The 13,883-nt window shown below is 44.6% G+C and overlaps 1 long non-coding RNA gene across 1 annotated transcript in view; it reads left to right on the top strand.

Annotated features, from left to right (window-relative positions):
- The first annotated feature begins 7,379 nt into the window (after nucleotides 1-7,379).
- LOC140598643 (uncharacterized) overlaps nucleotides 7,380-13,883 on the top strand; it is an 82,939-nt gene continuing 76,435 nt past the window's right edge. Inside the window, exon 1 of the long non-coding RNA XR_012001174.1 lies at nucleotides 7,380-7,448. This is a non-coding gene — a long non-coding RNA (uncharacterized lncRNA). The remainder of the gene's footprint in view (nucleotides 7,449-13,883) is intronic.

Below are 13,883 nucleotides of genomic sequence, written 5' to 3'. Positions count from 1 at the left end.
ATAGATGTGGAAAGGAAATGAAATCATGCATGTAAAGCACTTAACATTGTCTAGCCTCCTGTACATACTCAAGAAATGAAAGCTCTTATGTATTATTCTAGACAGATAGTTGTTACATATGCCTGCCATATCCCTTCCTCACACCACATCACGGGCAGCTTTTTCCTCTTCCCACCAATCTGTTTGATAGTGCACACCTGGTGTGAGGGTCTTTAAAAAAGCCTCTCATGTGATGTAGGGGCTTCCAGTCAGAGTTCTGGGCATGTCCTTTGTCAAAGCACTCATCTCTCTTGCACATGCAGATGAAAAGGCCACCGTTAAACACAACTTGGGAAGTGACTCCCATTAACAAAAGTCAGCATAAAAACATGGTGGTCCCATGGTCTTTGAGCCAGGCAATTGGAGGTTGGGTTGAGTCTGTCTGACTTCATTTCTGGAGGCAAACGTAGTTCCAACATTACCCAAATTGGGCAGTGAGGAAATTCTCATGTTCCCAACACTTTCAACAATGTCTCATTATGTTTGATGAATCACAAATGGGCCCTTGTCCATGGAACAGCATGTGTCTCTCTGTAGTGTGTACAGTGCCTTGCTGTATGTTTGAACTAATTTCATAGGCTTGTCTCCACCATGGATAGTTACTTGCCTTCTTTTCTGATGGTTGCTGGAAGCTTGTTGTATCACAGAAAGCCAGAAAAGGAAAGTGCTATGATGCTTTACATCGGGCAACTAAACATGTTGGGGGTAGGGCCCAGGAAGGAAAGTTGGGTTCAATATGAATTAAAAGTGAAGTGTTGGGTATCTTCAGAAAGGCACTTACTTTAGTTAACAGGTTGAAGAAAACTTTCAGGTGACCTGTAATTGTTGTGGTTAATACTGAGGGCTTGCTTTCCCTTGACAGGCAGAGGAAGGGACAGCAGAATATTGAAACAGCTCCTTGGACATGCCAGGGTCAAGGAGGCACCACAGACTGTGTGCAGAGACAGCTGATTTGCATCTTGTGTTGTTATGATGGTGAACCTGGACAATTTCATAGACAACAGACAACCCCAGGAACACAGACTTGATTTCTAACATTCCAAAGGGAGGAAAGAATGGCTGGCATCTACTCAGTTCCAAGGATACCTGCCCTGTTGCTTTTTCCCACTGCATGGCACACATGCCTTGGCTGTGCTGAGCATCAGCCACTTATAAGGGGCTGAGGGCCAGCCTTGCTTGTACCATTTCAGACCTCTGCACCATTGCAGGTACTGGAATGCCCACATCCCCTTGGTTCCCCCGTGAACTCCTGGCCTGGCCAACTGCCAGCAGCCAGTGGCGACTGTAGTTTTTCCAGCAGGCTTTCTTCACCTGCCATTTTGGGTAACTGCCTCTGGTCCCCTCATGGGTTTATACTTTCTCTGGTAGTACTAAGACTGAGAGTTAAAGTTCCTTAGCAATGTCTTTGCTGATTGCTCTATCTCTTTAACTAGACAGTGGGCTTTCTGAGAGCAGGGACCTTGGCTGTCTTGCTCACTCTCATATCCTCAGCACAAAGGACACTTCCTGGTAGGCAGAAGGCACTCAGTAAGTGCTCAAGTGCCAAATGAAGACACGAATGAACAACATCCACAGGTAATACTCTGTGTCTGGTGAGACATATTCAGTTTCCAGGAGATCTGAAACTCCTGCAGTTAAGCATTCTAAGGTGTTATTCTATTGTCAGTAGAAGGAGCCCTTTAAAAGTCCCATCAGTGATCTGTTCTTATTCCTCAGTACCTTAGCATGAGCGAGTTTGCAGCATTACAAGGTATCTGAGGAAATGGACTGGTCTGGGTACAATTTTGGAGTGGAAGGGGGAAGTATAACTGTGAGGCAAGAGGTGAGTAAGAATGATCTGGAATGAGGCTGTGGGCTACTATCTAAGCAGGTCTCTGAACTGAGGGGCTCCTTATGGGCATGACACCCAGAACAGTGTCCTTGTTAGAGAAGAGGGCTGGGAAGGAGAGGGTAAGAGGTCAAATATTCCTATTAGCCAGAAGCCAAGCCTGGGGGACATTACACCTGGGGAGGGGTGTGGGGGAGGTGTCCCAGGTGAGTTCCTGGTCTTTGTTTTTTTTTTTTTAATAAATTTATTTTTTATTGGTGTTCAATTTGCCAACATACAGAATAACACCCAGTGCTCATCCCATCAAGTGCCCCCCTCAGTGCCTGTCATGCAGTCACCCCCACCCCCCGCCCTCCTCCCCTTCCATCACCCCTAGTTCATTTCCCAGAGTTAGGAGTCTTTATGTTCTGTCTCCCTTTCTGATATTTCCTACCCATTTCTTCTCCCTTCCCTTCTATTCCCTTTCACTATTATTTATATTCCCTAAATGAATGAGAACATATAATGTTTGTCCTTCTCCGATTGACTTATTTCACTCAGCATAATACCCTCCAGTTCCATCCATGTTGAAGCAAATGGTGGGTATTTGTCATTTCTAATGGCTGAGTAATATTCCATTGTATACATAAACCACATCTTCTTTATCCATTCATCTTTCGATGGACACCGAGGCTCCTCCCACAGTTTGACTATTGTGGACATTGCTGCTAGAAACATCGGGGTGCAGGTGTCCCGGCGTTTCATTGCATCTGTATCTTTGGGGTAAATCCCCAGCAGTGCAATTGCTGGGTCGCAGGGCAGGTCTATTACTGGCACAAAAACAGACACATAGATCAATGGAACAGAATAGAGAATCCAGAAGTGGACCCTCAACTTTATGGTCAACTAATATTCGATAAAGGAGGAAAGACTATCCACTGGAAGAAAGTCTCTTCAATAAATGGTGCTGGGAAAATTGGACATCCACATGCAGAAGAATGAAACTAGACCACTCTCTTTCACCATACACAAAGATAAACTCAAAATGGATGAAAGATCTAAATGTGAGACAAGATTCCATCAAAATCCTAGAGGAGAACACAGGCAACACCCTTTTTGAACTCGGCCACAGTAACTTCTTGCAAGATACATCCACGAAGGCAAAAGAAACAAAAGCAAAAATGAACTATTGGGACTTCATCAAGATAAGAAGCTTTTGCACAGCAAAGGATACAGTCAACAAAACTCAAAGACAACCTACAGAATGGGAGAAGATATTTGCAAATGATGTATCAGATAAAGGGCTAGTTTCCAAGATCTATAAAGAACTTATTAAACTCAACAGCAAAGAAACAAACAATCCAATCATGAAATGGGCAAAAGACATGAAGAGAAATCTCACAGAGGAAGACATAGACATGGCCAACACGCACATGAGAAAATGCTCTGCATCACAGGCCATCAGGGAAATACAAATCAAAACCACAATGAGATACCACCTCACACCAGTGAGAATGGGGAAAATTAACAAGGCAGGATACAACAAATGTTGGAGAGGATGCGGAGAAAAGGGAACCCTCTTGCACTGTTGGTGGGAATGTGAACTGGTGCAGCCACTCTGGAAAACTGTGTGGAGGTTCCTCAAAGAGTTAAAAAATAGACCTGCTCTTTGTTTCTGGCTTCTTAGAGGAAGTAATTCCCTAACCTACTTCCATTCATCTGTTAATTCATTCATTGACCTAAACCACTAACCCATTTCCATTCATTTGTTCATTCATTCATTGACTTAAACCAAACTGACCCCTTATAATGCACCAGAACCCAGTTGTCTGGGTATGGTGAAAAACGAAATAATTCTGGAGACATGGGATCGAGTCCCATGTCGGGCTCCCTGCATGGAGCCTGCTTCTCCCTCTGCCTGTGTCTCTGCCTCTGCCTTTCTCTTTGTCCATCTCTCATGAATAAATAAATAAAATCTTAAAAAAAAAAGAAAAACGAAATGGACAAGTTTCCTGTCGTCATGGAGCTTATGGTCTAGTTGGGGAGAAACAGATACTAAACAAATAAATCTATTATGATACCAGATAACCATGAGTGTCTTGAAGAGAAAGGAGCAGGGAAGGCCAGTGGTGAGCCATGGGATGCTGTTTTAGATAGGGTGGTCAGTGTGGCTACATTGTGGCGTGGACAACAGGGCAGAGAATAAAGGAAGGGACCCTGCTATGTGGGGATGGTCATTGGTGGGTGACAAAGAGATTGGATGCAAGTCTGGCTCCCTTGCTCATGGCAAGCATGTAGGATTGAGAGAAATATGTTCCCTTTGGAAATAATTCTTTCATCTGAGTGAAACTTTGACAGCTGGGTGTGCTGGATGTCGTTGGCTTTGAGTTGGCTACAGCATTCCCACCAAGCCTCAGGTTGCTCCTTTGCTAAGTGAGGACATCTTTGATCCCTTTCACAGGGCTCTCTCTCTCTCTCTTTTTAAAGATTTTATATATTTATTCATGAGAGACAGAGAGAGAGAGAGAGAGAGAGAGAGGCAGAGACACAGGCAGAGGGAGAAGCCGACTCCCTGCAGGGAGCCTGATGTGGGAGTCAATCTCAGGACCCTGGGATCACGAACTGAGCCAAAGGCAGACACTCAGCCACCGAGCCACCCAGGTGCCCCTACAGGGCTCTCTTGAAGGTTAAGGGAACTGACATGTGAGAACAGCACCTGGTAACTGTGAGGGACTGCACCCTAGAGTATGATCTATACTTGTCAACCTTTAGGGTGTGGAAGCTCTCCAGCAGTTGGTGGCCTACTGATTTGGGGGAGCTTTTGGACACTCTCCTTCATGCCCTTGAGTCTGACCCCTGACCTCTGCCCCAGGACTCCCATAAGGGTTAGGTTCCAACAGTTTAGAGGTAAACTTAACAGCTTTGTGACCTTGGGCACATTACTGTCCTGTGCTATTTCCATACCTGTAAAACAGGATCAGAGCAGTACTATTTCCTGGGGTGTGAGGAGAATGGAATGGATTATGCCAGGGGACCTGCAGCCATGGCTACCACATTGCCCTATGTAAGTGTCTGCTATTCTGCCCATTACTTCTCTTGCTCCTCAATGCCACTGTGACTTCCTGTGGGGAAGAGGTCTGTTCCTTTCATCCTTTGGTTCCCAACACCTATGTCAGGCTCAGCAGAGGGCAGGCCTTCAATAAATGTTGGATGAGTGTGCGGCTGGATGGATAGATGGATAAGTGGATGGATGAGCTTCATTTTATTTCTCCTAAACTTTATGATCAAGGCTGTGAAGGAGATGAAGGAAAATGTGGAGGGTCCTGATGGTATAGTGTGGAGAAGAGGCAGAGCAAGGTGCAAGCTTTCCATTGAATCCCCTTTCCTGAAGACATGCCTGAGGATGGAGGTGAGAGGAGACCTGGCTCACCTCAGCTGGTCCTGCAGCTGACTGGGTGTGGGCTCTTTGCCCAGCACAGCACAGCACTATCCATCTCATCTCCTCACAGCCATCCTGGGGGGCAGGAGTAGTACAGCTTCCATCTTACAGGTGAGGAAGCTGAGGCTTGAAGTGAACTGACTTTCTGAAAGCCACACCCAGGACTACTAATTCCAGAACCTTCACCCTCAACCTTTTGCTTCACTGTTGGGTCTGTTCCTCAGCCATATTATTAACAGTTTTGGTACATAGTGCTGAGCTAAGGACTTACTCTTTGGAAATCCTTCTTTCATCTGAGGTAAATGGGGATCTTTGGCAGGTGAATATGCCAGCTCTGAGTGCTAGGCATTCTCAAGTTGGGATTCTTTACCCCACCCTCTTCTTGAAAAAATTCTATGATCTCTTCAGGGCAGTTTGCCTGAGTTCGTTCAATTCACAGGTAATGATGAAGCTGGTGTCTGATAATGTACACCCTGAATTTAGAAATGTGATCATAGAAATGTGAAATTGAGAAAAAGGGGTTGGGATCTTAGAAAGGAGGAAACACAGTGTTTTGAGTGCTTACAATATGCCAGCACCTTGTGTATTTTCTCAATAGTCTTCACTAATAAGGGCTTCTCCTGAAATTTGAACCTGGATCTCTTAGGTTTCCAAACCCTGCCCTTTATACTGGGAAAGTGCAGTTGGTTGTGTTGGAGAGAGGGCTCCCCAAGGTTCAAAACTATCTGTACAGAGTGTCTTGTTAGAAGGCTAAATGTATGTGAGTTCATAATTGCCATATTTTCTAATCATTTGACAGTTCTATCATTTGCTCAATCTCAGAGAATGCTGGGTTTTCCTCTACCCACCTCCACCTTTCAGGGGAAATTTTATTGCTTGAAAGAAATCCCAGTGGTATATACCCAAAAGAATAGAAAGCATGGACTCCCAAGAGCTATTTGGAAACCTATGTTCATAGCAACATTTTTCACAATAGCCAAAAGGTGGAAGCAATGCAAGTGTCCATCATGACATGTCTGTATGTCTTTATTGTGCTTATTATGACTGTAACATCATGAATGCATAAGGAAAATTTAGTACATACATACAGTGGAATGTTACTCATCCTTAGCAAGAAAGGACATTCTGACACCTGCTACAGCATGGGTAGATCCAGAGGACATGATGCTGAGTGAAATAAGCCAGACACAAAAGGACAAATACTGTGTGATTCTACTTACATGTCAAATTCACAGAGATAGAAAGTGGAATGATGGTTTCCAGGGCCCAATGGGGAGGAAATGGGGGAACTATTGATTAATAAGTATAGAGTTTCAGTTTTTCAAGATGAAAAGAGTTACAGAGACAGATGGTGGTGATGGTGGCACAACAGTGTGCTTAATGCCACTGAACCACACATACACTTAAAAATAATTATGATGGTAAATTTGTGTTATGTGTATTTTACCACAATAATAACAAAAAGAGAAATCCTAGGTGTGTTGCTGCAGTTTGATATTGTCTGATGGGAAGGATTTGAATTTCACTTCAAGGAACTTACCTCTTTCTGTCCTTACAGAATGGGTAGGAAGTAAGGGTAAGGTGTGTTTCTGTTGGGTTTCTCCAAGTAAAGCAGGTGCTTCAGTAACTCCTGGATTCCTGGACAAGTTTCTCATGGATAGAAAACCTCCCTCTCTTTTCCTTTCCTTTCCTTTCCTTTCCTTTCCTTTCCTTTCCTTTCCTTTCCTTTCCTTTCCTTTCCTTTCCTTTCCTTTCCTTTCCTTTCCTTTCCTTTCCTTTCCTTTCCTTTCCTTTCCTTTCCTTTCCTTTCCTTTCCTTTCCTTTCCTTTCCTTTCCTTTCCTTTCCTTTCCTTTCCTTTCCTTTCCTTTCCTTCCTTCCTTCCTTCCTTCCTTCCTTCCTTCCTTCCTGACATGTTTATCAAATGCCTACCATGTGCCATCCACTCTGCCAGACACTGGACATGAGCATATGTGATCTGTACCCAAATCTGCTCACATCTTCTTCCATTTTTACTCTGTTTTTGTCAGCGTATATTGTGTTTTGCTTAATATTGATTCTCACTCCATTTATTTTCTGTTTTTTTTTTCCCTCCAGAGTTGCTTCTACTTCAATTTCTGGTCCTTTCCTAAGGCTGAGTTGAAGGCTGCGTCATCAGAAGCTTGGTAAGTGTGGGTGACTGGCCTTGGCTTGGAAGCTGCTGAGAAGTTCAAGTGGGAAGGGCCCCAGAGAGTCAAGTGAGTGCTTTCAGTTTTTAGAGTTTGGCATCATGGGAATTTGCCTGGCCTGCTGGATGGAGAGAGGCTGACTTGGATTTTGTGGGCTTGGAAAGACAGTCAAAAGACTCTTCCTTTCTCTGAAATAGCTGTGCATTTGTTTAAAGACTTGAAATGGTTCTGATGCTGGAAAGTCCCTCTGTGTTTATTTTCACATCTGGGTGATGGTCTTCTGCCACTGAAGGACTTTTAATGAATCACTTCAGAGATTGCTTTTAATGTTTCCCAGATGAGAGGGGACTGGCGCTTGTCTTTTTTTTTTTTCTGAGGCCTTACAGGGCAGGACTGACTTGGCTTCCTGGCTGGCCGCCTGGAGCTGTCCCTGGGGGTAGACAGACAGACACTTTTCGTTTTGCTGGGAAACCTGTTCCTGCAGAGCTCTTCATCACAGGACTCTCTTTCCACGTGAGGAAGGGGGGAAAGGTGGACTGGAATATAAATAAAAGAGATAGACAGGTTTTAATTGGTTCAAGATGTTCCAGGTTGTGTGCCCTTCAGTAGCCACTGGCAGACATCACCCCTCTGCTTTCCCAGGCTCTTGTCTGCAGCAGTAGGAGCTCCAGGAAACAGCACCAGTTTCCAGAGCACAGCTTGGGGTGGGCTTCCAGAGCACAGCTTGGGAGGCTTGGGAAGGCATAGCTCACGAGTTATTGGCTGTCAGGTGTCATTTGATGGACGCCTGTTCCCAGGGCCCTCTGCGAAGGCCAGCTTAGGCCAGTGTCTGTATGACCACTGCAGAGCAATGGTTTCCACTCACCCTTAGCCTAACCAATGGGCTCCTTTGTGTCACATCCCTGCTCCCTATCCCTTGTCCCTCCTCACCTCCACCCATACTCCCTGTTCCAGCCACATTTCACACACTCTTGGATACTTTCCAGTTGTCCCTACCTCAGATCCTTTCTCTACTCTGCTCTGCCCAGTTCTAAGCCCCTGTAATTGGACTCCTTGGGATACATCACCTAGGCTCCCCTGCCTTGCCCTCTGGCTTCCCGTTGGCCTTGGTGGATGGGGCGCCGCATAGGAGATCTGAAGAGGAAGGGAGAGAAGTAGAGGTATTGATTTCCTTGACTCCTGTTCTGTGGGGTCATCTCAGGCTGGCTATGTGCCTTAGAAGTCTTAGATCCTCTCAAGGTGGCCTGCTGTATATACTTTTCTCTTTCTGTGTTCAGGTAACTGCTGCCTGCCTTCATCCTTTTGAGTCCTGGGGTACTACAGTCCTTGGAGTCCTGTACTATCTCTTGTGGATTCCCTATATCTTGCCACACCTTTGTCAGTAATCTGTTTACTAAACCCTTCATGTTGAGTATTCCTTCTGGCACTTAGACTGATATATACATGGTGTCATTTTATACACTGGGATCTTTCCCATGTTGTTTCCTCTTCTAAGAATTCCCTTGTCACCTTGGCTGTTTGTTGAACTACTCCACGTCCTTCAAAAATTCATGGAAATGTCATATCTGTGAAGACTATCTTGAGTTCCTCATGAGGGTTTATTACTGCCCCTCTTGGCCTTCCTTCTCTCTTTGTAGTATCAGTCTTGTTCATATACCCTCCATCTTCATCCTAATCCCTTGCTAATCAGACCTGTCTAAACTTTCCCCACATCAAAATTTTGTAATGTTTAATTCCTTCAAAGTCTGATTCAGTGACTCTGCATGCTTCAGTGTGAGGCCCAGAGTAGATGCTTAATAAATGGCAGCTCTTATCAGTCTACTTCATACTAAAATGTGAATGGCTGTGTGGTTTAATGCATTACCTCTCCCAGGAGCAGCTTACATTTATGAAAGACCTTTAGAGTTAATATTACCTCCTATGAATCTCTGAATTGGCAGAGGGGTGGAAGATCAAGGGGTCTGTCTCTGGAGCTTCTCAAATCCAAGGCCTCTCTGCCTGTAGGTTTGAGACAACAGAATCACTTCAGGTCAGTATTCAGCATACAGAGGCTACTTGGAAAGGGGACAGGTTGCTCAATAGTGGCCTGGGGGAGCAGCGTCTGTGGAAAAAGACAGATGTGACTGGACACATCTCTGCTCAGCTAATATACCCTTCTAGTGCTATTGGAATGTGATTTTCTAAATTGTGACTGGCTGACTTTCTTCTCCTGTGGTTGAGTTTGTAATAACATAGACTATGACTCTAGTTTTGCCAAAGTGGAAAAAAATGCCATCCAATGGATTTTTATGGTGGTTCTTAAACATTTTTTTAAATATTATTAAAGATGTAGCTCAGTAAGTCTTTAATGTCCTGCTTTGGGGCTGACGAGCCAAGGCACAGACTTAGGAGGCTGGGTGTGGGCAGCTGACGATGCTACACCTGGGAGGTGCCAACACTGGTTTAGTTGCTGTGTGCAATTTTGCCTAAAAATGGAGCTACCTACGTAAGTACAAATCCAGAGTATTTTGATCGTCCATGGCTTGGGGCAGAGATCAAAGCTAAGTGTCTCACTCCTCATTAAGTTCAAGAAGCCAGGGAACTTGCTCTGTTCCGAGAAGTCCAGATACATCCTTTCTGGACTCTGGAGAATCACAGCTTATGTCTTAGGTAGAAGACAGGCAGGGCTGAGTGGAACCACCTCTTGCAAACTGACTTCCTCCCTGCTCTGTGGAGAAGAGGGGCCAATCTTTTTTGATTTCATAATCAAGAAATTTGGGGACATGTTTTATAAGAGCATCCATGCAGCTTGCAAAATGGCAGGGTTCTTGGGAAGAACCAAAAGTGGTGTTTGCTCAGTGTCTTGGAGTGGTTATACAGCAGAGAGTTTCTCAGGGCAGGTGATAACCTCCGGTGAGCAATAGGGAAGGCCCAAGAACCCTGTATCTGCTGTTCCCCCACTCCCCACCCAGCTTCTTGTGTCATCAGTGTCCTGAATTCCGCCTTTTCCAGGAACTGCCATGTAGCCACTGTGGAGTCCCAAAACCTGGGAAAGAAGGCTTATGAACTGGACTGCAAAGGGTGTCTGTTCTGGTCGATAATGGCAGCCCGAGTTGACCTTCTGCCACATGCCTGAGCTTCCCAGCCCCCATTTGGTCATGGTCTCTACCACACAGCATGGCTGTGGCTCCACACACCTTCTGTGGCTCTCTGGTTGCACCTCTGTCCTTAGTAGATGCTCAGGAAGCATTTATCAATGGAATAACTGAACGTTCATCTGGTATCTCTTTGTTGTCCTAAGATGCAGTTCATTTCACTTCTCCTCAGTGTTTTCTTTTCTTGGGTTGGACCCAGTCTCGGGAAGCCACTTGCATTGGTCAGAGGTGAGTGACACACTTGCTTTGTGTCTCTGGCCTCAGGATAGCTGTTACTGTAATTCTAGCTTGATGGCTTCTGGCTATTGGACTCTGGACCTGCGCTACACCTTGCAGTGTTGAACAGGGCAAATCCCCCTTGTTTCAAAGAACTGCACATAAATATATTCAAGACATTTCAAAAATTTCCAGTCAAAACATTTTGGGAAGAACAGTCAGATTTTATAAAGAAAAAAAGGACAGTTTAATGGGCAAAGAGATTCTGAGTAATTCTACGCTTGGGTGACAGTCCAAGTTAAGAAACCATTTGATGAATATTTTCAGGAATTGCAGCCTCTAGGATGCCTTGTTGTCAGAGCGGCTTCACTGGGTCACATGGAGGGGCCCTAGTTGTCTCACTGAATGGTTGCACCTGATCAGAAAATGGTTGTCCGCCCCACCCATGGGGTTTCTACATCAGGAGCATGACAGGTGAATGTGATTTGCCTTAGGACTGGTGGTGCGGGGACACCGATGAGATATGCATCACTTTGGTCTTTCCTTCCCTCACACCTGGGGGCAGAAATGCCTTCCCTCGAGAGCATGGACAGAGCTGTGTGCCCACCTGGAAGCAGTGGGGGTAAAATGAATGCCCTTGAGGAAGCCCACACCTGGAGTTCTTGGGGTGTTTGCTCATCCAGCTGTGCACACCTGCTCCTGGCTTCTGACCGCCTGTTCCCCAGTGTGGGTGCATTGGGTAAAGCAGAACCTGGGTAGAGATGGCGAAAATACTGCTCCTAACTTTTGTGGAGCATTCTGTGGCCTGAGGCAGGTCTCTTTCCACCTTTCTGCCTCAGTTTCCCTTCTCATATGGCATAATACGGCAAATGTTCTGGTGCAGCCAATAGGAGATCATGCTCTGCACAGGGCTCTGTCCTCACCCAACCCCGTTTCCTCCCATCTCCTTAGTGGTCGCTTTTCATCTCTTGTTACTTCTCAATTCTATTTTACTCTCAGCTGGTTGCCAGTTTCTCTCCCTCTCAGATGCATGTTGATAATAACTTGAGGGTTATTTTCTTTCAAGACATCTGCACATAAAAGAGGATTCTGGAAAGCTAGAAGCCTTCAAGGTGCAGACGAAAAAGTCTCCAATGACGATATTTCAGCAGAGATTTGGGTTTTTTCTTTTTCTTTTTTTTTTTTTCAAAAGGGAGTCTTTTCTAAAATGCCTTCCATCTCATCATGGTAGCAAAGGAGCCTTTATAGAATTGAAATCATAGAGTTTGGTTGTTTTTCTTTTTGCTTAATATCATAACTATATTGTCATTAAAATTGTTTTAAAGGCATCTACTTTTCTAACATTTTCTTATAAAAAGCTTTCAAACAATGCAGAAAAATTGAAGAAATTTTAAAGGGAGTGCTCACCTACCTGCCACTCAGAGTCTACATGCATTAATATTTTTTAAAATTAATTTGTATTTATTAAATTAATAATTTTTTATTTTAATTTTTTAAAGTTAAAAAAATTACATGCATTAGTATTTTGCTGTGCATGGCTTTATCATGTTTCTCTCCATCCAGCCCTTCCCCTCTACATCTATCTGTCTGTAAATTTGGGGGTGCATTTCAAAGTAAGTTGCAGCCATTAATACACACCCACAGTATACTTCAGCATGTATGTATTATTAGAGTTCACTCTTTGCTTATAGTTTTTTTTCTGAACACACAATAAAATGCACACATCTTTTTTTAAAAAAATTTTTTTAAATTTATTTATGATAGTCACAGAAAGAGAGAGAGAGAGGCAGAGACACAGGCAGAGGGAAAAGCAGGCTCCATGCACCGGGAGCCTGATGTGGGATTCGATCCCGGGTCTCCAAGATCGCGCCCTGGGCCAAAGGCAGGCGCCAAACCGCTGCGCCACCCAGGGATCCCTAAAATGCACACATCTTAAGTGTACTGTTTGTAGACATTAATCTCTGAAAATGTCATTTCTATTTTAGTTGTGTATTCCCACACTTCTTCACTGAACAGTTAATTAATTAACAGTGGCCGAATGACTATTCTGTTTTCCCCATTTGGAAGCTGGAGGCCTAGGCTCCTTTCCTCTTCAGAAAGGAGAAATAATCATTGTCCCATCCGATTCCCATCCAGTGTGATCTCTTGACATCCAGCAAAGGATGCAGACCCCTCCTCTATCCTCCTCCCTCTCCCCTGCCATCCTGGGTCAAGGACGCCTGGAGCCATGTCCTGGGCCCCTCTGCTGCAGCCTGGCCTTGTCCAGCCAAACCCAGGGATGCTGACTCTGTAGCCCCGAGATAGATAAATAATTGTAGACATCAGTTACCACGCTAGCCTGAATTTCCAGGCTGTGAAATAGTGGCCATGTGTATTGCTAAATATGTGTCATCGTAACTTGCTGGAAAGTTTGATTTGGGTACAGTGTTAAACTTGTGCGGGGGTTACGGACATAATGACATAATTTGCTGATCATGTAATTCAAACACGGAGGCTACAACTGGATTCTCCTGGGCCAAATTTGGTCCACATGATATTTGCTAAGAGTTTCATTCTTTTAACTTGGATTTTCAACATTTAAAATCGAGTGAATGTACATAACAACATGTTTTTCTAGCTTACCTTACACAATCTGAACATCTGGTTGGAGCAGGTCTCTGGGTAGACATGAAGCAGCTGGCGGGCTCTGAGGCCTCTGATGCTTGCTTCCTAATCCTCCACAGTCCCCACCATTCCCTCTTGTCTCCAACTTCCTGAGCCCAAGCAGCAGTGGCCATTTCTCATCCTGCTTGCATTGTGGTTTTGCTGACACAGGCCCACTTGAGTCACTGTCTGCCTGGCCCCTGTGGGCATGTGGGTTTGTAGACAGAGCAAAGACTAAATAGCTCATGGGGCACGTCCTTATTATTTTCCAGAAGGGAGCTGCAATTCAGGTCATTTGCTATCTATGAGAATCAAAGGTCAGGGTGTTCTCATGGCAGTAAACACATGTAGATACCAAGGAATATTCAGAAGGCATTTACTTCCCAGCTAGTCACACACTGGTAGTCTTATAAAGCTTTGGGTGAATGCTGTGGCTGTA

Source organism: Vulpes vulpes, chromosome 4 (genome assembly GCF_048418805.1).
Source record: "Vulpes vulpes isolate BD-2025 chromosome 4, VulVul3, whole genome shotgun sequence".
Lineage (NCBI taxonomy): Eukaryota > Metazoa > Chordata > Mammalia > Carnivora > Canidae > Vulpes > Vulpes vulpes.
This window is presented reverse-complemented; position numbering and strand designations above follow the sequence as displayed.